Source organism: Mandrillus leucophaeus, unplaced genomic scaffold, assembly GCF_000951045.1.
Source record: "Mandrillus leucophaeus isolate KB7577 unplaced genomic scaffold, Mleu.le_1.0 Scaffold235, whole genome shotgun sequence".
NCBI lineage: Eukaryota > Metazoa > Chordata > Mammalia > Primates > Cercopithecidae > Mandrillus > Mandrillus leucophaeus.
This window is the reverse complement of record NW_012102421.1, coordinates 4,907,102-4,933,328: the sequence shown is the minus strand read 5'-3', so window position 1 is coordinate 4,933,328 and position 26,227 is coordinate 4,907,102. Positions and strand designations below refer to the sequence as shown.

Genomic DNA, 26,227 nt, shown 5'->3' with positions numbered 1-26,227 from the left:
AATGTACATAGTTTCAACCTTTTTTTTTTTTCAAGAGCTGAGGTCCCTGGTCTTGTTCACAATCATCCTGCTGTACTTTTGGTCTTCTTGGATGACATATCTGGTGGGCAAACTCCAAAACTGCCAACTGCAAACAAGGAGAGAGAGCAAGCCCTCTGTCATCTGACCATCCTACCCTGTAGCTGACGGGAGTGTCAGCAAACCTGGAGCACCTCCTACAGTTCACAGACTAGTTATGTTTTCTTGATGGTCACATGCAGCATGTGGAGAATACTACAGAATATGTTGATGATGGTTTTCAACATCTTTTCAGAAGCATAAAGTTTCCAACCTTCCGTGGTACGTTTAAATTTCACAGGGTCAGAGAGGTGGGCGCCACCATAGCAGTTTGGGGGCCAGAAACATTTATATTCATCAATTTGAGGAGATCAAATCTAGAAGCAAGATTATGGGAAATGCTGACATTTTTCAAACAAAAGCGTTTGAAAGAAAACATGAGAAAACATCCTTAGTGTTTAAGAATTGGCTTTTTTTAGTTTAGCAGTCCATTTATTCTTTCATCCTATAAATATGTAGCAAGTATCTGCCTTGTGTTAAGTCCTGTAATGTGCTAAACCTTGGGATCACTTTCAAAGAGCTGGATGAGGTTTCCATGATGTCACACCAACCTGAAGATTTTCCAGACCATTTAAGGCCTTAACTTACTGTAATTTCTCCCCAATTCCCCTCCACTTCATTTCTGAAAAAAATACAAGCCTTTGGGAAATCCACCAGACCTGGGCAGAAGCGTAATTACCCTTTTGGAGACTCCCCAGTGGCTCCAACGGTCCTCATTGTTTTGATCTCAGCCTCCTGACCTGGTTTAAAGGCAAATCTGGTGTTGCGTGGGGTAGCATTTTACCGTCTGCAGGTAGAGATCTGGCTAGTTCCTTGCACATGAGAAAAAGAGAACTGAGAGAGCCAATTTCAAATTGAGTTGGCAGAAACCAGTGTGCAGGAAGAACTATTCTGGCAGTTTTTAAATGACTTCCAAAGTATTTTGCATTTGAGAGAGCAACGAAACTGGTAAAATAAACACTTGGATTTTACGGAATTGACTCAAGTGTAAAATAACGTGGCTAATTTTCTCTTTTGATTCGGGATGATTGATGGAGTTGTGTGGAGGAGTGTGAGCAGAGAGACAGCCTCTTCCTCTCCTTTCCCTGCCCTCCCCCAAGTTCCACCTTACCAGACCTCTCTGGGCTCCCTTTAGGAATGCTATATAGGCTTAGCTCTCCCTGCATACTTGGGGGTGAGTTTCCCCCTGTGTTAACTCTGAAAAATTCAGGAGGAGAGCAAGAGCATTTAAGACCATAGGCTTTCTGATCTGTGACTCAGATCTGTGTTTAAAAGAGGATTTACTCACTTTAAATAGAAGTCCATAACCCTAGAAGATTCTGATCATGATGGAAGAAGAATTTGTGCTGTTCTCACTGATTAGACATGGAAAATCATTAGTTTTGCTTCTAGGGAAGAATTTAAACAATTGAGAAAGCTATGGATTTTGCAGTCACAGCAGGGAGAAAGTGGAGGAAAAACATTTAAACAAGCAAAATTATTGATAAGAAATGGGCCCCTGTCTGGTTTCTGTAACTTAGTTCTTCTGACTCATAGATGTTATAAAAAGCACCCTGCCTGAGTCAGAAATTTATTTTGGAGATATTACAGCTGCTTCTTTACTGTTGAAAGGCACTTGTGAAAAAAACTGTATATGACTAAAGACTTATAGCAGCATTAGAAATGGTCGAGGCCGGGTGTACCCGTTATACCAGCACTTTGGGAGACCAAGGTGGATCACTTGAGGCCAGGAGTTCAAGACCAGCCTGGGCAACACGGCAAAACCTCATCTCTACAAACACACACCCCCAAAAAGAAAAATTAGCCAGGCATCGTAGCACACACCTGTAGTCTCAGCTGCTCAAGAGTCTGAGGTGAGAAATTCACTTGAGCCCGGGAGGTCAAGGCTGCAGTGAGCCATGATTGTGCCACTGAGTAACAGAGTAAGACCCTGTCTCAAAAAAAAAAAAAAGAAAAAGAAAAAAAGAAAGAAAGAAATGGTCCAGAAGAAAGGTGAAAGTACAAAACAGAAGTGTGGGTCCCCTGGTTATTACTAATACTCAGAAAACGGCCTATTTGAGAATTAGGCCAATTCCTGTTATATATCCAAGAGCTTGAACTATAGTCAATGGATGTTCTATATTTATTTAGAATGATTGGTTGAGTGAGGAATTCTTTAAGAATAAGATTTGTTTATGCTCCCAGGGCTTGACAAGCCCCATTTTTATCTCAGGTCTCTCCAAAAATTTTAAATGTAGACACAAGCAATGGACAATTCATTATAGTATGCTCCATTATAGTACTTGATACGAAGGTAGATAAATCCTGTTTCTAAGGAGCAAACAGACCAGGAAAGTTAAAACATACAGCTCTAGGAATTATACTTTACTTAAGCCTCATTTTAGACAAATTAGACTATGTTAGTTAAGTTAGGAACAATAATATATTCTCGTCACATGTGAGTCTTCTGTAAGCTGTTTTGAAATAGAAGGTTAATAAAAGCTTGGAGGGCTAAACATTCAATTCTTTTCTGGTATTTTCAACATTTATTAACTATTTTTACTGGAGCCCTTCATATGGAGTTTTCTTAAGACATTTTGGTGGTAGTAGGGGTGGTGAAATTAAGGTAAAAAAGAAAAACAAGTTGCTATTTCATTATAGGGTTGGTGACAGAATGAGACTGAAGGGGTAGGAACCAAGGGTAAGGAAATGGGGCAGGCAATTGACCACTCATTGAGAAGATTTTGGTTAAAAAAATACCAATAATAGCACACAAATGGAGTAGCTGGGTAGTGTGACTCGTGGAACTCTGTGTGTTGAAGGTTTGACTTAAAACTATGCCCTTGGGAGGCTGAGACGGGCAGATCACGAGGTCTGGAGATCGAGACCATCCTGGCTAACACGGTGAAACCCCATCTCTACTAAAAAAATACAAAAAATTAGCCAGGTGTGATGGTGGGCGCCTGTAATCCCAGCTACTCAGGAGGCTGAGGCAGGATAATGACGTAAACCTGGGAGGCAGAGCTTGCAGTGAACGGAGACAGCGCCACTGCACTCCAGCCAGGGTGACAGAGTGAGACTCTGTCTAAAAAAAAAAAACTATGCCTAACAGAAAGAGCATGGGGCTGGGGCAGGGTTGGGGGGTGGGAGGCAGAGGCGTTGTGGGGAAACGCTGAAGGCTGAAGATGTCTGGAAGAGGGTGAGACCCGAGGAAATGAAGTCATGAGATGCAGGGCATGGGTGGTAGCTTTAATCCTGTGATCAGGAAAAAGGAGCAGCTTAGGGGGAAAGGCTTGGTCTTAGAGGCTGGGAACTCAGCACAAGCCTGCACTCTGTGCCCAACAGACCACCCAAAACTCACTTGGACTCAACTCAAGTGTCTTCCCTTCTGAAGCTCTGTGCCCTTAGAATTCAGTTTGGACCAGGTATGGCAGCTCACACCTATAATCCTAACACTTTGGTAGGCAGAGACGGGTAGACTGCTTGAGCCCTGGAGTTCAAGACCAGCCTTGGCAAATGGCGAAACCCCATCTCTACAAAAACTACTAAAAATTAGCCAGGTGTGCTGGCATGTAGTCCCAGCCACTCAGGAGGCTGAGGTGGGAGGATCACCTGAGTCTGGGGCAGTTGAGGCAGCAGTGAGCCATGATCATGCCACTGCACTTCAGCCTGGGTGACAGAGCAAGACCCTATCTCAAAAAAAAGTCAATATATGCCACATCGATCTGATCATATGCTTTTCTCCTTAAATACTTCATTGCTGTTTTGTTTGTTTGTTTATTTAAGACGGAATCTCACTCTGTCGCCAGGCTGGAGTGCAGTGGCACAATCTCAGCTCACTGCAGCCTCCACCTCCCGGGTTCAAGCAATTCTCCTGCCTCAGCCTCCCAAGTAACTGGGACTAGAGGCGCATGTCACCACATCCAACTAATTTTTGTATTTTTAGTAGAGACGGGGTTTCACCATGTTGGCCAGGATGGTCTCGATCTCCTGACCTCATGATCCGCCCGCCTTGGCCTCCCAAAGTGCTGGGATTATAGGCGTGAGCCACAGTCCCCAGCCCATTGTTTTTAAATTATAAAGTCTAAACCTGTGAAGCCCAGTTCTGTTTCTTACCACTTTCCTCTAACCAATTCCACTCACTATGCTCTGGCCTTCCAGTGGTTTCAGAGTGTGGTCCCTGGACCAGCAACATGAGTATCACCTGAGAACTTGTTTAAAATGCAGAGTTTCAGGCCCTACCTTAGATTTAATGAATCAGACACTCTAGAGGAGGGATCCAGCAATCTGCTTCTTAACAAGGCTTCCAGGGCCTTCAGGTGCAGGCTCAAGTTTGAGAACCACTGGGCAGGTTCTGCTGAACCACTGACTCTTCCCTCCACCCCACTGTATGACATCTCCCCGCCTTTGCGCATGCTGTTCTCTCTGACTAAAAGTCTTTTCTCCCTTCCACTCCTTTTTTTGAAAGTTAAATCAAGGATTATTCCCTCTATACTTCATTTCCTGTTCAGCTCTTTCTTTCCTGATTATGGTGACTGCCACTGTCACCCTTTCATCCACGGAAACCAGTGAAAATGTCGATCATTCATGTGCCATGCTTTGTTGTCCTCATGGTTTATGTGTCTGCCTCCTCAAAAGACAGCAAGCTCCCCAAGGTAGTGATCATATTTGTCCTGGCACAGTGCTGGGACTCAGAAAATGTTCATTGAGTTGACATGTTACTAAAAAGCAAAGTGCAGAGAGGGGAAGGAAGAAAAGGGAAAGTGAAGAGTGTGCAAATGATCAACAACTACCACAATTAGAAAAGCTGTCACTGATTGAGTTCTATCTGTGTGCTGGGTTCTGTGCTAATGCTTCACAGGGACTGTGTCATTTAATCTTCCCAACAATTCTGTAGGTTTGATTATCCTCAATTAACGAGAGATGGAAATTAAGGCATCGAGAAGTTACAGAATGCACCCAAGTTGCCCCTGGGTGTACATAGTACAGCCAAGATTCACACACACAGTTTTTTCCTCCAGGGTCTATGTTTTGTTGTTGTTGTTGTTGTTGTTTTGTTTTTTGAGGCAGGGTCTCACTCTGTAGCCCAGGCTAGAGCGCATTGGCATGATCATGGTTCACTGCAGCCTTGACCTCCTGAGCTCAAGTGATCCTCTTGCCTCAGTTTCCCAAGCAGGTAGGACCACAGGTGCCACCACGCCTGGCTAATCTTCAAATTATTTGCAGAGATGGGGTCTCACTTTGTTTCTCAGGCTGATCTCAAACTCCTGGCCTCAAGCAATCCTCCTGCCTCTGTCTCCCAAAGTGGCGGTGTTATATGAGATAGAAAGAGATTATTTAGGTAGACAGTTAGGGTAAAGTGAGTCCCAGCAGAAAACTTTCCTTCTAACAAAAAGCAGCTCAGAAATAGCTCCCTTTCTAACCTCATGCAGTTCAAAGAAATCACTTCTCTTCTAACAAAGAACAGCTTGAAAGATCAGGCTATATAAACACAGATAAACAACTCAGGCACAGAAGGAGGTGGGGAGTCTCCTAGGTAATCACCAAACTTCACACTTATAAAATGGACCCCAGTAAAAACAGTGGGCCTTAATAAGCACATTCCTTTCCTTTTAGGCACACTAAGATAGGGAAGCTAAAAGTGGACTTGGGGGAGATGCCTGCAGCTGCAGGAAGATGTCTGGGAACAGACACAGAAATTCTCCCTCCCAGATAAGCCAAACAAAGCAGCACAAAGCAGCACAGACTAAGAGTCTGCCTACATGATCGAGGAGTGAGGTGAGAGCTGATAGAAAACTCTGCTCTGTGCACATAGCACACCTGGTCCCAACCAAATCTTTGGGCCTCAGTAAGATAAGACACCCCTCCTCACTAGCCCAATTATAAAAACCCTGACATTTTTACTGCAACTTGGCAACCCGCTCAGGATTCCTCTCTGTGAAACAGCTGTTCTTTCCTTTTGCCTATTAAACTCCTGCTCCAATCCCACTCTGTGTGTGTGTGTCCGTGACTTCAATTTCCTTGGCCATGAGACCAAGAACCTTGGTATTTACCCCAGACAATCAGGCTGCTTCATTTTGGGGGCCCGTCCAGGATTTGAAGGTGAATTCATTGGAACGGTGAGTAAAGGAGTGGACTCTCTACTTTCATTTCCAAGGCTTCTCATCCCCAGTTGTTATTCTCTCAAAGAACTATAAAAAAAATCAGGCATCTGTTGGCTAATTAATGAGTCACAAGGGCTAGCTGCCAGTGTTAAAGACTCAGATGTGAAGCTTGCTGGGGAGGACTTAGTCAATCCCCCAGTGCCCTCAGGGTGCTGGGAATGTTGGCTCTGTCCAAACCAGTTTCCTTTCATGGAGAATTTTGCCATCACATGGGGCTGGAATAGGTCCTGGGGCAACTGAGGATTTCTGGCCAGGGCTACACCCTGGTGTTGCCCAAAGGCTCCTGGACTGACACCAGCCTCCGACTGCCCGACTGAGTGTCAGCCACAAGATTGCCAAGCTTTCCTATTGCAAATCTCATTTTCCTCCTTTCCTTTCGAGGTCACCATGTCTCCCATCCCCTCTCTGTATGCAATGCTGCGGGAATTTTACAGCCCAGAGAAATAATTCAGTTAGGCAGGCTTAGCAACCACCTTAGCAACCAGAAATGCAGGTCAAGGGATTGCTGTTTTTGTGACTTTCTACTGACAGGGGGATTTCATGATCCAGATCTGAAAGGCTAACTCCTAATGATAGCACTTCCTGGGGTAGGGTAGAAGGTTATCTCCCCACCAGTGAACATCCCTCTCTCCACCTAGGCTGTTTCTTCTCCCATGTGAGGAGCCAGCACTACCCAGCCAGACTGGATAGTCCCTCTATGAGGCGAATTAACTTTCTCCTGCTAGGAGGCATGCCATAGGGATAACCTGCCACATGTCAGACTTTCCCTCTCCCTCCGTATGGAGGCCAAGTTACTGCCAGGTATGTCAAAGCTTGCAGCGCCACCTAGTGGAACAGGAATCCTCTCCATTGGCAACCTAGTCTGCCCTTTGCCAAAAGCCTCTAGCTTTCCACTTTTTCTCCCTTTTACATCCCTCTAATAGAGGTCAAACCTTATGTCCCTCTGAGAGCGGGAGAACTCTGCTTTCAGCAGTGAGGAGAAAAATGTCCTCCAAAACCAAATTTTAGTCTCAATACTCTCTCCATTAGCAGGATGGCTGCCATTTGACCCTTATATTCTCTTGAGACACCTATTCTGCTTGCAACTAGTATTTCATCTAAATAGAAAGGGGATTTTCTGTGTGGAACCTAACTGGAACCACCACCTAAAAATAAATTCTCTAGTCCGTTCCATAACAGCAGAGTATAAAGCTCAGTACAGTACCCTCCCATTAAGGGGCCTTGCTTAAATGCAACTGTTACATAATCTCTCCCAATACCCATCCATCAAGGAGCCACACAGATCACACAAGTCTGAGAGGTCAAAGGGCAATTATCAGGCAGAGGACTAAGGTCACATGGGTAAGTGTGACTATCCCCGTTACTTAGCTACTCTGGGACCATGGTTTGAGGGTCACGCCGGCAACCATGAGGAGGCACACACTGTGCTGGGACCCAGGGACCAAAGAGAGAGAACAGTCAGGGAGACACTTCCACTGTCGTCCCCTCCACCCTGGGTCACACCAAAAAGAACAAGGAGACTGAGGGATGCCTCTCCTCTTGTCTCTTTTCTAGGATGGGTAGCAAGCCATTTTGACTTGCACTCTGCTGGAGTACATTTTGAACTCCTTTGACACCCAAACTTTGAAGAAAAAGCAACTCATTTTCTTTTGCACAAGGGTGTGGCCTTTTTACCCTCTCAGGAATGAACACACCTGGTCAGCTGAAGGGAACCTTCACTTTAATTTTATCCAGCAATTAGATCTCTTCTGTGGACGGAAGGGCAAATGGTCCAAGGTTCTCTATGTGCAGGCTTCCTTTGCCTTGCAAGACAACCCAGACCTTTGCAAGCATTGCACAACCGAGTCAGCCCTCTTAGCAATCATATCAGACAGGTCTGTGGAGAGTAGTTCCCCTAAGTCAGAAGAGCAAGTTTTGGAGGAGCTATTGGAGGCAGCTTATAAGTGCCCCAGTCCTTCCAGTTCCCTTTATCCAGGGCCCCTTCCAACTGCACCATCAGCTCCTCTAGCTCCACCATCTCCAAAGCTCCCCACTGACCCAGCTTCACTCCTACCCCTGCAAGAAATGCCAGATGGAAGGGGCACCATTAAGGTACTTGTTCCCTTCTCGTTGTAGGACCTTAGACAAATAAATGGGCTGATTTCTTGACAATCCTAATAGATATATAGAGGTCTTCCAAAATTTAACTCAAGTGTTTGACCTCACGTGGAGGGATGTTATGCTGTTTCTCAGCCAAACCCTCACTGCAGCTGAAAAGCAGACAGCTCTGCAAGCAGGAAAAAAGTCTAGAGATGAACAACATGTTCCCTATAGTAGACCAAAAAGGAAAAGGGGAGATAAGGAAGGTAAGGAAATAACAGAAAAACCATTCTCAATAGGGAGAGAGACTATACCTCTTGACAATCCTGACTGGAATCCCTGTGACCCCACAGATGAATAGAAAGGGAAACACTTTTAATGTGCATATCAGAGGGCCTAAGAAGGACTAGGACCAAACCTCTTAATTACTCTAAACTGTCCTTGTTTAATCAGAAACCAGATAAAAATCTCCCTACCTTTTTGGAAAGGCTGACAGAAGCTATAATAAAACACACCTCCCTGTCTTCCAATTCAATAAAAAACAGGTTCATTACTCAGGCAGCCTTGATATCAAAAGGAAGTTGCTGAAACAGGCCATGTCTAAAAATCTTTCTAGTTTTTCTCACTCTCAAGTTGAAACTTTGCAGTATGTAAATAACACTCTCCTCTGTGCCCCAATCAAGGAAGTCTCAGGAAGGCACTAAGACTCTCCTCAATTTCTTAGCTAAAAGGGAATATAGAATCTAAAAATCTAAAGCTCAGCTCTGTCAAACTTCAGTAAAGTACCTAGGCCTAATCTTATCAGAAGTGTGGAGGATCAGTCAGAGTGGTGACAAAAACTATAGGGAAAGGACACAAACCTTCTGAAAGGTCAGAAGTTTCTGCAGAGAACCAGAGGAGAATGGCTGAAGCCAGCTGTTCTATAACCCAGAGGCAGAGGGCAAGGAGTAGGTACAAGGGAGTGTGGGGGAATTTATCTTAAACAGGTTTGTTTACTTAGGTTGACCAGGAACTGACCTTGGATCATCCCCGCATGTGACATTCTCTGGAAGGGGAACAATAAATGTTAATTACCTGCAGGTTGTGTTGGCTCCAGGTTTTCGGCATTGTGCCTGCACTGAATAAAAAGCAAGCAGCTTCAGCTTCTCAGGGCTGCTGTCTGGCCACTACAGCCAGGCAGTCACCTAGCTGCTCTTAAATTGCATACCTGTGTCTGAGTACTCATTTCATCCATTGGCCAGGGTCTGTGGGACAGACACGGCACTGAAGGAACCAGAGTACCAGGTGAGGAAAGGATTAACCCCGTTTCCTTTAACAGTTAAGAAAATTCTTGGGCATTACTGAATTTTGCAAAATGTGGGCACCTGGGTATGGTGAACTAGCTCATCCTTTATACCATCTCATAAAAGAAACTCAAGCAGCTCCCTAACTTGGGATCCTAAAACACAAATGCCTTAAACCAGCTAAATCAAGCTTGCTTAAAGCACCAGTTCTCAGTCTTCCTGTAGGGAAAGTATTTAATCTTTACATATATCAGAAAGGAAGAAAATAGCCCTGGGAGTTTTGACTAAGACTGGAGGTCCAGCTCTACAGCCAATGGGTTAACAATGGGGAATAACTAAACTGTTTAACTCCACACAATATAACAGGACTACTGTACTCTAAGGAAAGTCTCTGGCTAACAGACAATTGCCTCCTCAAATATCAAGCTTTGCTGCTAAAGGGATCCCGCAGTCCAGTTGAAAACCTGCCCCTGCCTGAGCCCAGCCACTTTCTCCCAGAGAAAACTGGAGAACCGAAACATGATTATGAAAAAGTAGTGGTGCAAACTGGGGGGAAAATGGTAAGAATCACTGTTTATCTTCTCCATAAAGTTTTATTTATGATAAAGGATTTTTCTAAAGAGCGCTCAGCTTAATCGAAAGTAGATATCAAACCTATGGGTATATTTAAAAGGTCTTTATGTTTTTCTCTTTATAGATCTTGTTTTCCTGGAAAAGGGAATTTTTTCTCAGTCAACTGAATTCTTTTTTTCACTGTGTCTTACCACTCTTGGTGCATGCATGAAAGACCCTGGAATGACTTCTGGTGGCCTGGTACTCCTTGGGAAAACAGAAAAGGTGCCACAAATCCCATTTTGGGAAAAATCTGTTTTCCTCATGGAACCTCTAGAATTCAAGGTGAATAAGTAGTTCTCAAAATCTATCTTTGTCTTCCAGCTTTGCTTGTTTATTAGGCCCTGGAAACTGTATTCCTAGCTCTGTTCTTAAAGGGTCTCACCAGGAGGCCAATAATCCATTGGGAAATTAGCAAATGAAAAATTTTATAACCACTGGATCTTTTTCTGTTTGTGTGGTTATATATGTGTTATGTGTGTAATGTCTATTTGAAAAGAGCTATAATTAATTGGCCTAAGAAAAATAATCACTTAAATAAAATATTTTTAAAGAAAAAGTAAAAGCTGTGGTACCTTTCAGTTCACACAATTTTAATCATAAAAAATAAAAACAGTCTTAGAAACTGTTGGTAAAATACAAATGTCTTCAGGGTGTAAAACTGTGATCTAAATTATGCAGGTCAGATACTAGGTTTGATAAATGTTTTAAGGTTGTAACTGCCTTTTTAGCCTTTAAAAATTGTCAACTTGCCTGCTTCACAACTGGTAAGGCCTGGGAACATATGGAAGTAACCATGCCCCTAACTATGCTGAAAGCAGTCAAACTTTATCTGCATCTAGCACATAATTAAAACAACCTACCAGGTTTTACATCAAAGTTAAAAATTGCTAAGAGTTACCATTATGACATGTAATTGAGACTACTGAACATGGATTTGCATGCAAAGTGTGTGAAAAAATAGTAAAAGCTGTTTTTAATTAAAGATAGGAAGGCATGGAAATACACATTTTGCCTAGAAATAAAGGATTATCTTAAATAAAATAAAGCAGAAGGTTTAAGCAAATTGTAAAAAGATTGTGAAAATAAATCTTGCAAAGGAAACTCTGTGTATGAACATTAACTAATTTCAAAGGGGTATTATATAGTTTTATAAATTAAGGATTAAAATACAAGCACAAGGTTTTCTTAAAATGCTAATCTTTAGCAAAATTTGTAGAGGGTCATAAAAGATTTGTGTAAATCTCACCTCATGGTCAAACTGATTAAGATTGAATAGGATTGTCTATAAAGTTTCATTTAAAATCAGGGTTAACATTAATAGCAAACGAATGCAAGGGTGAAATTTAACATTCTCTCTTGATAGGATTTTCATGTAATAGAAAGGGCTAATGAATGGTTTTTGCTTTTTCAAATTTTTGACTCATCATTTTGGCAAAACAAAAAACTTATGGTAATCGAAAATTCTATTTCATAATATCAAGTGTTTTAGATGTTGAACATATTTAACAGGCTTCCCAAAAATCAAACTTTAGTTTCAAGGTTGTCTTTCCTAACCCCTAGGTTCTGGTTCTGCACAGGGCCCCTGGAACATCCGGAAGAGAGGTAAATAGGATTAGTTAACTTGTTTAGGTTCATCGAATTGCCAAAATGATGTCTAATACTCTTTAGGTTATATTTTAGGAAATAATATTAACATATGTTCCAAAACTCTATGGGATGTCTAAGGTTCTAGTGTCTGAATAATACATGCTGTTAATCATAATTAAGGTTGTTATGTTAGGTTACTGTAAGCCACAGAAATAACCAAATTTGTCAATCATGTTCTTGACTGTAACCACCCTGGACATTTTGTCATTTACAAACAATTGTTGTCTTGTTTGAATCTTCTTCTTAAAAAAAATAGTTTGTAATTGGCTATGGAACTTTAATAGGTGCTCTTAAATGCAGGTTTTTGATAAAAGAAAATGTACAGGACTCATACAAAGCTGAAATGTTTATGAATAACAAGCAGACCAAGAGTTAATGGAATGGACTGAACTAATAGAAAACTAAAGCAATATTCTTGATTTATGCTCGTAACACTGGTGATCCTTATTTTGTTTTTCAGAGTCAAAGAAACTTTCTTAAAAGCCTTTAAGAACTAAGTAAACTATACTCCTGTAAACAAGGTTTGGAGCATGTTTGTTTCTCTCTGCCTAGTTCCTCTAGAATTTGGAAACTAGTTATAAGTATTCTTGAATTACAACAATACAGTTATTTGCATCAGTGCAACAAGAATCCATTTTCTTTTGCAACAAAACACAATTGGAAAAACCGGTTGTTTTACCAAGGCTTTGACTGCATAGCTTTGACTTGCAGAGCCAATGAAAGCCTCTTGGGAAAACTGGCTTCATACCTTGTCTACACAGTCTCTGTACAGGATTCCTGACCTGTGGTGAGTAAAGAATGTCACTTTCTAACAGGCCTGGAAACCCCATGCTCCTGGAACCTCAAGAAGAAAGAAGTTTATCCAATTCACGGGTATTTGAGTGTACAAACCCATGGCTGGGCTTGGCTTCAAAAGGTCCTATCCAGGATTCCTTGTGGAACAGAGTTCTATCAAAGCCAATCAAAAAGGCCTACACAGAGGTAATTATTCTTGCTGTACTTTTTGCAAATAATCAGGCCAAGTATAAAACTAAAGTTTATTTTGCAACCATCTCAGTCCTATCATAAGTTGTTTTTAATAAAAATGAGAACTGGAGAGAGAGAAATTATGTTCCAAACTTATTGTACATCTGTGATATGGTTTGGCTCTGTGTCCCCACCCAAATCTCATCTTGAATTGTACTCCCAGAATTGTGGGAAGGACCCAGTGGAAGATAATTGAATCATAGGGGCAGTTTCTCCCATACTGTTCTCATGGTAGTAAATAAGTCTCATGAGACCTGATGGTTTGATAAAGGGAAACCTGTTTTGCTTGGCTCTCATTTCTCTCTTGCCACCAACATGTAAGACATGCCTTTTGCGTTTCACTATGATTTTGAGGCCTTCCTAGCCACATGGAACTGTAAGTCCGTTAAACCTCCTTCTTTTGTAAATTGCCCAGTCTCAGGTATGTCTTTATGGGCAGCGTGAAAAAGGACTAATACAATCTGTCATTGACTTCTAGTCTCATTAGTTGTTTTTAAATTCTTGTCAATATTTTAAACTAATCATGCTTATTCCTATAAACCAACCATCAATCTCCAGCTGTGGCTCAAAGGAGACAGAAAGGAATGGGTAATATAAAAATCTGGAACAGTGTTCTAGTTCTGGGCACTTATCCTACAAATCCCACAAGGTAACCTATAACCCTGAGGTTTCCTTTTGCGGGGGGTGGGGGGGAGTAAGACCAAGGAAGCTAAACAAAGGCAAGCCCCAGATACCCACTTAAAACAGCACAACTCATCTAAATGGCTCACAGGTATCAAACAAACTCTGTTGTCATGGTTATGGCCTATAGTGCCTCACTAATAATGGTAGTCTTACATGTATTTGGACCCCATATTCTAAACCTCCTTGTAAAGTCTCTCTTCTCACCTAGAAACCATCAAGCTTCAGATGGTGCTGCAAATGGAGCCAAAAATGAAAGCACCCTTCTACCAGGGACCATTAGATCCGACCCCAGGAGGAGCCCTAGCTGCTGTTCCCATACCACGTCCCTCTCCAGCGGGAAGTAACCAGAAGAAGCTGTTGCCCAATTCGCCCTAACAGCAGCTGGGGATTCCATTCCTGAGGGGGAAATATGTTATATGAGACAGACAGAATGTATTTAGGTAGACAGGGTAAAGCGAGTCCCCAGCAGAAACTTTTCGTCTAACAAAAAGCAGCTCAGAAATAGCTCCCTTTCTAACCTCATGCAGTTCAAAGAAATCACTTCTAACAAAGAACAGCCTGAAAGATCATGCTGTAAAAACAGATAAACAACTCGGGCACAGAAGGAGAGGGGGAGTCCCTGGGTAATCACCAAACTTCACACACCTACAATGGACCCCAGTAAAAACAGTGGGCCTTAATAAGCACATTCCTCCCCCTTTAGGCACACTAAGATAGGGAAGCTAAAAGCGGATTATGGGGCGATGCCTGCAGCTGCAGGAAGATGTCTGGGAACAGACACAGAAACTCTCCCTCCCAGATAAGCAAAACAAAGCAGCACAAAGCAGCACAGACTGACTCGGCCTGTGTGATCGAGGAGTGAGGTGAGAGCTGATAGAAAACTCTGCTCTGTGCACATAGCACACCTGGTCCCAACCAAATCTTTGGGCCTCAATAAGGTAAGACACCCCCTCCTCACTAGCCCATTTATAAAAACCCTAACTTTTGTTTTTTTTTAGACAGAGTCTTACTCTGTCGCCAGGCTGGAGCACAGTGGTGCGATCTTGGCTCACTGCAACCTCCGCCTCCCAGGTTCAAGCAGTTCTCCTGCCTCCACCTTCTGAGTAGCTGGGACTACAGGCGCGTGCCACCGTACCCAGCTAATTTTTGTATTTTTAGTAGACACAGGGTTTCACCATGTTGGCCGGGATGGTCTCAATCTCTTGACCTCGTGATCCGCCCGCCTCGGCCTCCCAAAGTGCTAAGATTACAGATGTGAGCCACTGTGCCCAGCCAGCCCTGACATTTTTACTACAACTTGGCAACCCACTCTTGGACCCCTCTCTGTGACAGGGAGCTGTTCTTTCCTTTTGCCTATTAAACTCCTGCTCCAATCTCACTCTGTGTGTGTGTGTCTGTGACCTCGATTTCCTTGACCGTGAGACCAAGAACCTTGGTATTTATCCCAGACAACAAGGCTCTTTCAGTGAGATTAGAGGCATGAGCCACCACATGGCCAGAGTCTATATACTCTTAACCCTTTGGTCTAAGAAAGGAGGCAGCTTTGGAGCCATTATCAATATTCATGAGTTCGACAAACATTGCCTCAGCAACCCCACCTTGCCAGACTGAGAATACAAATAGAAATGCAGAAAGGGTCGGATGCAATGACAGCTGCTTATATTCCTGCTCTCAAGGAGGGTACATTTTATCAGGAAAGAGAGATCTGTAATCAATAAATATGATTCCTCTAAGAATGTTAACCAAAGATTGTTCAAAGTGCTACTCAGAGCCAGCAGCAACCAGGGTGGATTTGCTTTGCTAGGGATGATGTTGGATTTGGATATTGAGAGAGTAGCATAAGCTCACAAAGCAGAGAAAGGAGGGAGGGAGGAAGATAAGATTCAGGGCAGTAGGAAATGCAGAAATGACTTAAAGGAAGCCTTACCGTCTTAAGAAGTCTGGCAAAGAATGACTTGTCTCATGAGGCTGGATTGAGGGATGTTTGCCAGACACTCTGGATCGACTCACTCAACATCTGTTCCCAGTGTTTTGCCTGTTCTGCAGATCTAGAAATAAAGCTACATTTCCAGAATTCCTTGAAGCTGTGGTTCTGGATGTGATTCTGCCAAACAGATATACTTTGCAAGGCCTACCAGTCTGTGGTACGCAGTGACAGAACAGTTATTTAAATTATCACTTGCAGACCAGGCACGGTGATTCATGCCTGTAATCCCAGCACTTTGGGAGGCCAAGGAGGGTGGATCACCTGAGGTCAGGAGTTTGAGACCAGCCTGGCCAACATGGTGAAACCCCGTCTCTACTAAAAATACAAAAATTAGCCAGGAGTGGTGGCAGGTGCCTGTAATCCCAGCTATTCAGGAGGCTGAGGCAGGAGAATCGCTTGAACCCAGGAGGCAGAAGTTGCAGTGAGCCAAGATCGCACCATTGCACTCCAGCCTGGGCAAGAAGAGTGAAACTCCATCTCGAAAATAAATAATCACTTGTAGTCACCTGGGAGAAAAAGTATCCATGGAAATCAAAATGTTGGAAGGTCAAGTGGCTATGGTAATAAATCTTCATGGCAAGAGTGAAGAATTCAAAGATTGTGGGGTTGGCTAGCTTCTTGAATCCTTATGAACATAAAGAAAGAAAAAGGTAAGCATGGAGTGACCTGTAGCATTCCAGATCTGGTACCAAATTCTTTGTCAATTAGGATTAGGCACAGCAGCAAGGGACAGATACTCAGAATAACAGTGGCCTGACCAAGTTAGAGGTCTTTTTCTTTTATGGAAACACCAGGGGTTCAGTCTAGGTCCTGCTGCACAGAAAGCAAATCACTGAGACAATAAGTATTGCCAAGGAAGAAGGCTTTAATCACATGCTGCAGCCAAGGTATGAGAGCTCAGTCTCAAATCCATCTCCCTGACTGACTAAACCTAGAGGCTTACATAGCAGGGAAGATATGTAACAATGTTTAAGAAAACAGGAACTAGGGAGGGACAAGGAGGCATCTGGTGAGTGTCAGTTCTCTGATACTTTTTTGAGAGGACTGAAGGTCCTTTCCTGAGGAGGGAACTCAGATAAAACAAATGCAAATTTCAAGCTTTAACAGCAGAAGGGGCCATTTCTATGTTTATCCAAAAACAACAGTTTATGGGACTGTTGGGCCCATTTCATTTCTCACAGAAAGTTCCAGAGGTAGGTAGTCAGGCTGTGGCAGTTCTGCTCCATAGCACCTTCCAGCTTGCTGCTTCTCCTTCCCTTGGGTGTGATCCTCATGTTCATAGTCCACGATGGTAGCCATCATGTCTGTATTCCAGGCTATAGGATGGATAAGGGAGCAAACAAAAAGGGAGGGCAAGGACATGGGTCTGCTCCCTCCTGAAAAAGTTCTTGGAAACTCTCACATGATACTTCTGTTTACATTCCACTGTCCAGAACTTTGTCACCTGGCCACATCTAACGGCAAAAGAGAGTAGGACATGTACTCAACAACTGTTATTTTAATCAGGAAGATGAAGAGAATGTAAAATCGGGGGGCAATCATAGGATGCATGGTAGAGAGTGTCAGAGGAGGTAGCTGGGATGATGGGCACCAGATGGGGAAGGACTTGATATGACAAGCCAAGGTGTTTGGACTTCATTCTGCTGGCAATGAAGAATCGTCAGATAAGTTTAAACAGCAGAGAGATATAAACTGAGCTGTTTTACTGCCATCTCTGACAGCTATATGAAAGGGTTCTGGTGCAGTAATACCAAGCCCCAGAGACCTGTTAGAAAGCAGTTACCCCAAAATGACTGTTTCTTCAATAAATGGTGCCGGGGAAGCTGGACATCTACATGCAGAAGAATGAAACTAGACCCCTATTTCTCACCATATACAAAAATCAACTCAAAATGGATTGAAGATGTAAATGGAAGACCTAAAACTATAAAACTACTAGAGTAAAACATAGGGGAAATGCTTCATGACATTGATCTGGGCAAGAATTTTTTGGATAGAACCTCTAAAGCACAGGCAACAAAAGCAAAAATAGACAAATGGGATTACATTAAACTGTAAAGCTTCTGCACAGGAAAGGAAACCATCAACAAAGAGGCAACCTACAGAACTGGAAAAAAAATGTCTGCAAACTATGCACTGGTTTAATGGGTTAATATTCAGAATATGTAAGAAATTCATTCCCAGCACTTTGGGAGGCTGAGGCAGGCAGATCACGAGATCAGGAGTTCGAGACTAGCCTGGCCAACGTGGTGAAACCCCCTCTCTACTAAAAATGCAAAAATTAGCTGGGTGTGGTGGCAGGCACCTGTAATCCCAGCTATTCGGGAGGCTGAGGTAGAAGAATTGCTTGAACCCAGGAGACGGAGGTTGCAGTGAGCTGAGATCGCACCACCGCACTCCAGCCTGGGTGACAAGAGCGAGACTCCATCTCAAAAAAAAAAAAAAAAGAAAGAACCAGAATATGTAAGAAACTCAAACAACTCAATAGCAAGAAAAAAAAAACCCATATAATCCAATCAAAAATGGGTATATATATATATATGAAAAAATACTCAACATCAGTAATCATCAGGGAAATGCAAAGGAAAACCACAATGAGATATCACTGCACCCCAGTTAAAAAAAAAAAAAAAAAAAAAAAAAGAAAAAATAACAATTACTGTTGAGGATGTGAAGAAAGGAGAACTCATATGCTATTGGTGGGACTGTAAATTAACATAGCCACTGTGGAAAACAATATGGAAGTTCCTTAAAAAGTGAAAAATAGGACTGCCATATGATTCAGCAATTCCACTACTGGATATATATCCAAAGGAATTGAAATCAATAAGTCAAAAGAGATATCGGTACTCCCATGTTCACTGCAGCACTATAGTAAGGGCTTAGCACAATAGCCAAGAGATGAAATCAAGCTAAGTATCAGTGCATGAAGGGATAAAGAAAATGTGAGATATATATCGATAGATAGATAGATAGATAGATAGATAGATAGATAGATAGATAGATGCAATACTATTCAGTCATAAAAAAGGACAAAATCCTGTCATTTTCAACAGCGTGGATGAACCTGGAGGACATCATGTTAAGTGAAATAAGCCAAGCACAGAAAGACAAATGATCTCACTCACATGTGGAATCTATAAAAGCTGATCTCATAGAAGCAGAGGGTAGAACAATGGTGACCAAAGGTTCCGAAGGGGATGGGAGTGGGAGGGCAGAGTTAATGGGTACGAAGTTACAGTTAGATAGGAAAACTAATTTGCGGAGTTCTGCTATATAGTAGAGTGACTATAGCTAATTAACAATGCATTGCACATTTCAAGATAGCTAGGAAAGAAGACCTTGAAAGTTATCACAAAAATGATAAAGGTTTGAGGTGATGGGCAACTATTCTGATTTGATCATTACATTATATATATATATATATATGTATTGAAACATTATGCTGTACCCCACATACATGTATACTTATTATCAATTATAAATAAAATTTTTTAATGGAAAAAAAAAAAGCAGTTGCCCCAGTCCAGATAAGAAGTGATGAGAGCCTGAAATAGGGCAGTGACAATGGGATGGAAGCAAGAGAATGGAAGGGTGAGATATGCTAGGGTAGGAGGGGACAGACTTTGGTGACCATTAGACAATGGAGGTGAAAGAAGAGTGTGGAGTTTAGGCTGACACCAGTGCTTTTGACTTGAGCAGTTTGGTAAATGACACTGCTACTAACCAAAATAAAGGAATAAGAGAGTGAAGAAGGCTGCCGATAGCAAGCAGAATGTGATTAGTTTGATTTGGAATATGTTGAGTTTAAAGTGCCTGTTGTGTGGAAGATGTTTGGCAAGCAGAAAAATACACGTGTCTGGAGCACTGAAGAGAAGTCAGAGCTGGAGGTACCAATTTAGGAGGTGTGCGGCTCTAAGTGACAGCTGCAGCCACAAGTCAGAGATGGCCTGACCTAGAAAAGAATGAGGGAACAAAGTCAAGGATGAAGCCTACGGAAGCACCAATGTTGTGTGAGTCTTCTGCAGAGTCCTTTCTGATGGAAGCTTCTTTGAGAATCGCAGTTCAAGAAATCTGAGGCTGCAAATGCATGCTGTTCCCAGACATCCAGGACCTGGATCAAAGATTTCCATTTCAAGACAATATAAAACTGCTAAAGGGTTTTTCTTTCCCTGGCTAAAATACTTTAACACCAACTAATTTCAAGTTTGGAAAGAAAGTCATATTTAAGGTTGAGGTTGTTATTTCTACTCTATAATACAGTAGAGCCTGTGCCCAGAAAACCTCCTGCCTGTCTCATCCTCCACGGAGCTTCCTTGTATTTATTCTACCAGGCTTGCGCGCGGGGACAATGTCAGCAGGTTGAGATATGAGCTACGCGTTGCAGGCATTGACAAATCAGGAGAGCTCTCCTACAGACTGCATGCCCTTTTTATTGTTTTTAAGGCATGAGAAGATGAATGTTGTCCTAGTATCTGCTTCAGTTCTAGAAAAGGTTAAAAAAATTGTTTGTATATAGTACACCTTCGTTTCAATTGATTCTTACTGTGCTTCGCCTCAACTCATTTAAGTTGTTGGCTAGTACAACCCACCTTCAAAGCATTGCTTGCTTGAAATTCAATGATTATAATTCGAAAGAGACTTTAGGCCAAAGAGTATGATATCAAAATTCTCTGTTCGTTGGGTGGTCACTAGCAGAGCGCCTTCAACAGACAAGAATCCAAGTAAAAAGACCTTCAATTATAATACCTAGAAAGTACTGTACAACTCAACGGAAACAAAAACAATCTCATCTAAATTAAAGTAGTATACTTATCTAAATTCAAAAGTGTGGTTGCAGGATTCGTATAAGATCCCGGAATTAGTATGAAGTCAGTCAAATATCTAACATTTCTCACCTCAATGTTCTTGATACTGTTCAATGATACTCAGTATCATGGCCCTAAAATGTTAAAGACTAGGTCCCATCAAATAAAGATTCAATGATAATCACTGGGCTATAGTGACAAAGTCAGGCAAATGGGCAAAATGCAAGTTGGTAACAACATTTTCATTTTGGAAAAATGAAAAATTAAGGAAAATATGGCAAAATATTCTATAAGGTGAAATTTTCTTTTAAGAGACAGTCCTTTATTCTGAGATCATGTCCATTTCTTGTGGTCAACATGTCTTTCTTTTGTAAAAAGAGTAGTGCCAGTAGATGGCAGGTTCCTAACAATTTCATTTGACAAACTAAAAGCTGGCATTCCATGGCCAATTCCTAAAGTTGTTTTGGAATTTTACTTGTTGGTGAAATGTTAAAGTCTGAGAATGTCCCTGGAGTAATGGCTCCCTGCTGCTGATCATACTGGCTGGTGAAGTAGATACTCTACAGGAACTTACTAGAAATGGTTGATCCACAGGGAATGAAAGGCTTACACAGGGCTCTTGTTTGTTTCCTCCCTCTGTTACCAAAATGTTAAGCATTTTAATTTACCTTTAAAATTGTGATTAAAAAATACATGTATTTAAAATAAGTCACTTACGTGTACAAGGTCAAACCAGAACACCCCTGCCCAGCAGCACACCCAACAGGGTAGTCTCTCAGGCTTTGCACACATGCTTCTCACAAACACCCCAGTGCAGGCTTTGGTTTAGGGTTCCATGTGCTAAGAATACAGCATCAAAGGCTTTTCTGCTGGGAAGGAAAGGAAGAGACTTGTAATGTCTATATAGCTCCCAAAGACAAAAAGACTCTAGGTTGATTAGAACAAGCTTCAAATCCGAATTTGGGTTTTCTGCCTTCAAAAATCAAAGAAAATTTTCAAAATTTCTTTTGAAGACTCAAAAAGAAACAACGTGGCTGGGCACAGTGGCGCATGCCTGCAATTCCGGCACTTTGGGAGGCTGAGGCGGGCAGATCACTTGAGGTCAGGAGTTTGAGACCAGCCTAACAGGGCGAAACCCTGTCTCTACTAAAAATACAAACATTAGCCGGGCGTGGTGGTGGGCGCCTGTAGTCCCAGCTGCTTCAGAGACTGAGGCAGGAGAATCGCTTGAACCCAGGAGGCAGAGTTTGCACCCAGCCCAGATCACAGATCATGCTCCTGCACTGCTGCCTGGGCAACAAAGCAAGACTCCGTCTCAAAAAAACAAAAACAAAAAAAACAAAAACAGAAAAAAAAAACACAAAAAAAAACAAAAAACAAGACAAAAAGAAAGAACGCCCCTTTGTAAAGGTTTTTTAATCCACAGAGACTTGATAGCGTCATCATTGTGTTTGTTATTTCCCAGAAGCCAGCAGGGAACGTTCTCTGATTAATCTGCTCCTGGAGGTGGTAAAAATACAGGAAGTAGCCAAGGGCATTATAATCATTAGTCACTGAGATACAAACCTTCAGTTCTGTTACCAGGGGACCTAAAGTGCTGCTTGGTGTGGGTGGGAGATGATGAATCTCTCCGTGCACGATAAAAAGACTCTGAGCTGCCACCGGGAGTTAGTCTGTGTATGTAGAATGAGGACAGCCCCAAGAGTAGATGGGATTTAAAAATAGTAACAATTCTCCCCCAACCCCAAATACACCATTTCTGAATGTTGTAGAACATTCAGGAATCAAGAATCATTCATAATTCTACCCCTAGAAGTTACCAATGTTAACATTTTGATTAATACTGTAAACAGAAAAATCAGTCTGTAAAATATCTGAAAGAGAGGTTTAGTCAAGCCAGTATGAGTAACCTCCGCCCCCGGAAAACACAACCCAAGAAGCCTTGAGTAAGTGGTCCCGAGGCAGCCGCATGTGTTTGATTTTATACATTTCAGGAGGGCAGGAGTTACAGGCGAAGACCGAAATCAATACAGGGAAGGTATACATTAGTTCAGCAGAAAAGGCAGGCGATCTTGAAGCAGGGGGCTTAAAGATGGAAGCAGGGGTTTTATAGATTACAGGCAGATTCAGAGATTTTTAAAATTTGCATTAGAGGAGTAAGGCTCTAAAACTTGGAGTCAGCAGAAAGGACTTATTGTTTTTATTTATTTATTTGAGACGGAGTCTCTGTTGCTAGACTGGAGTGCAGTGGCGCAATCTCGGCTCACTCCAACCTCCACCTCCCGGGATCAAGCAATTCTCCTGCCTCAGCCTCCCAAATAGCTGCGACTGCAGGCGCCCACCACCACGCCCAGCTCATTTTTGTGTTTTCAGTACAGACAGGGTTTCACCATGTTGGCCAGGATGGTCTCGATCTCTTGACCTCGTGATCCGTCCGCCTCGGCCTCCCAAAGTGCTGGGATTACAGGCGTGAGCCACCGCTCCTGGCCGAAAGGACTGATTTTTTAAATATACACACGTTATTTGGATTTTTCACAACTACATACTATTACGTATTATCTCCCTCCCTTCCTCCCTCCCTGCCTTCCTCCCTCCCTTCCTTCCTCCCTCCCTTCCTTCCTCCCTCCCTTCCTTCCTTCCTTTTTTGCAAAACCAGTGCAGTCACTCTTGGGGTTTTGGGGGCAATGGGATCTTGTCAGGCTCAGCCGCTCCCCTGGGCGCGCGCTGGGTGAACAAGCCGCCTCCGGGCGAGGGTGGAGCTCCAGCGGGGAGGCTCTGAGCGCAGGAGGCTGGCCAAGAGGGGTCCGCGGCAGCCCGGGCCTGCTCCGCGGGCTGTCCTGGGCTACCGGTATCCCACCCCGCGCTCGACGAGGCTGGCCCGCGGCGCCCTCTGCAGGGAAGCAGGTGGCGCACGCGCGCGCGCCAGTATTTGTGACGGGGTGCCCTTCTGGTTAGGGTAACAACTGCATCCCCGCTTCACGGCGTACAAGGTGCCTTCCCCTCTGCGCTGGCTCTCCCACGACCCTGGGAGGGCTCATGTCCTCCACTGGAGAGGACGCTGAGAATCGCCCTTCCTGCCGAAGGGCGAGAAGGCACCGGCGCCCGGCTCCGTAGCGCCCTCTGCCGGGGCCGAGGTGCGGGGCTCGCGGGCGACCCAGTGAGCCGTCAGGGTGGGCCTCAGATCCGCCTATCCCCGCGGGAGGAGCTGACAACCGGGTCATCCACGCGTGGCTTCCTGAGACTGGATTATGGCTATTTCCCACCTCCTCACCACTCCCTCATTTCCGTCCACCTGTGTGTGTGTGTTTCTAAAGCAAAACCAATTATTTTTTTCTATTCTCCAAAGTAATGCTTATTCATTATAAAAATTTTGGGTGGGAAGAAAACACAGAAAGCATAAAAAAGAAAATAAAATACCTTTAATCTCATCATTCAGAGATAAACACATGTTTAGGTATTTTCTCCTAGTGTCTTTTTCTATACACAATTATATATGATGATAAGTATATGTTTAAACCAACTAGGCAATGCTGTTGAGGAGTCAGGCCCGGTGTCAAACTGACTCCGTTGAAGAGAACACAGAACGTCCAAATGGCAGGGAGTAGGGGCTCCCCGGCCTTAAAAATGGGGCCTTCCTGCTTCTTGGTTTGATAAACTGCTCTGGTTCCCAAGGAAGCTTGTTTTTTCCTCCTCAGCTGGGATCTCCTAAGCTGCGGTTACCCGTTGGCTGGGGGTAAGTAGGTGGCGGTGGTCAATGGGGCCCAGGAGGAAGAAAACTTGGTCTCAAAGTTCACTTTCATAACTGGAAGGCTCGAGCCGAATGCGGTGGTTCACGCCTGTAATCTCAGCACTTTGGGAAGCCGAGGCGGTCGGATCACTGGAGGTCAGTAGTTCAAGACCAGCCTGGCCAACATGGTGAAACCGCGTCTCTACTAAAAATACAAAAAATTAGCTGAGCATAATGGCGGGCACCTGTAATCCCAGCTACTCAGGAGGCTGAGGCAGGAGAATCGCTTGAACACAGGAGGCGAAGGTTGCAGTGAGCCGAGATGGTTCCATTGTACTCCAGGCTGGGCAACAAGAGCGAAACAACGTCTCAAAATAAAAATATAAAAAACTAGAAGGCTCAGAGAGAGTATTTCATCATATGATGGAACTTCAGCCCCCATCCCAACCCCTGGAGCCATGCTTCTTCCTGCCGAGTTTCACTGACCATGTGCCTGCCTTCCTAGGCTGTGAGTTCCTGACTGCGGGAACACTCTGGGCCTTTGCACCTTTTTCCTTCACCTGGCAGAGTGCTGAAGCCTCTTTGGTCACTGTCTTTGTCTTTTTTTTCCTCCACACAAACACTCTTTCATATAGTCGTGTTTCTGATTTGCCAATGTCACCCCAGATAAGCACACAAGCTAAATGGAAATGATGTGTTTGCTTTGCACATGCTGTGTCAAAACAAAGCATCCCCGTCCCTTCCAGCTAGACTGGGACCCCTAAGTGACACTTTTCCTTATGGAAATTCTGAACCTGCCCCTCTCTGCGGGATGTGGTTAGAGTTTGGATTACAGTCGTTGATTTGGGAGTGGTGTATCTACTTCACTGTTTACATGTAGCATCCTAGGCTCTGCTTCTCTCTGTCTTTCTCTCTCTCTCTCCTTCCTTCCTCCCTCTGTCTGGTCGTCTGCAGCCTGGTGGAGGCTGAGGCAGAGAGAAGAGCCTGTAGGAAAAAACCCATCTGTGGTGGTGATGATGATGTGGTGTGTGGAAGTACAAAGTCAAATTCTCCAATCTTTCTGTCCCCATGAAATGAAGTCTCTAGTGAGATCAACATTGCTCAGCAATGCTTAGTAGAGTATATTTTCCTGTGTGGAAGCATGAGGAAGGGGTACATTCCCCTTCTGCTTGGTAAAAATAAAGGCTTCAGGAAGTATTGGGTTGGTGCAAACGTAATTGCAGTTTTTGTCATTAAAAGTAGTGGCCAAAACCGCAATTAATTTTACACCAACCTAATACAAGCCAGCACCTGGGTGACACTGGTAAGACTGGTGGACCATGCCTGGTCTGGCCAGTTTGCCTTTTTTATAGAGTCAGCGAGTAGGGTAGAAAGTCTGCAGCATTTGGTTAAAGGCCCAGGTTCTTCTTAGGCTACTTACTAGCTATGTGCTTCTGAGTAAATAACCTAACCTTGCTTAAGCTTAGTTTGCTCATCCCAAAAGGATATAAAAATATTACCTGACAGTTATGTTTCCTGATTGCTGTGGGATTCAAATGAGCTAGAAGGAGGGAAGTTGTTGTCTTGAAGCTGCGTTTGTATATTTTCTAAACTTGATAGCATTACACCTCCTTACATTTGATTCTCCCAAGCCTCCTGGGTAGCTTGATGGAGGAGACATGACAGAGTCTGACTGCACATAATGGCAGTGACTCACACTTGCCCAGATTTTGAGCTAGAATCGTCCTTATTGCAGTTGAAAAACTAAGCTTAGAGAGTTTGAACAACTTGCCCAAAGGATCGCAGCTTGGCCATGAAAGGGCCAGTACCAGACTGTAGCACATTTTAGATGGTTCTTCCAACATCTCCAATAGAATATGGGAAAGGAGTGTTCCTTGAGATTACCCAGGGCATGACCGTCCCCTTGCAAGGGACACAGAGAAACGGATGGATGATGTCAGACTCTAAGTGTTCACTAGTGGAGAGGGTGAGCCCATTATTCTCTATGCCCTTAGAATCTTTTTCTCTTTAATAATGTTCTTCACATGCCATAACAAAGCTGAATATGCATTTAGAAGCCTTTTGAAAATTTTGTAGAGTGAAATTTCAAAATAGACAACTTAATAGGCTGC

The 26,227-nt window shown here is 43.2% G+C and overlaps 1 long non-coding RNA gene across 1 annotated transcript; it reads right to left on the bottom strand.

Annotated features, from left to right (window-relative positions):
* LOC105541205 lies at positions 1-23,453 on the bottom strand. Its single transcript, XR_001006309.1, has 3 exons — positions 23,184-23,453; positions 21,107-21,258; positions 1-127 (listed from the first exon to the last, which is right to left on the bottom strand). It is a non-coding gene; the product is annotated as an uncharacterized LOC105541205 (long non-coding RNA).
* Between the last annotated feature and the right edge of the window lie 2,774 nt (positions 23,454-26,227).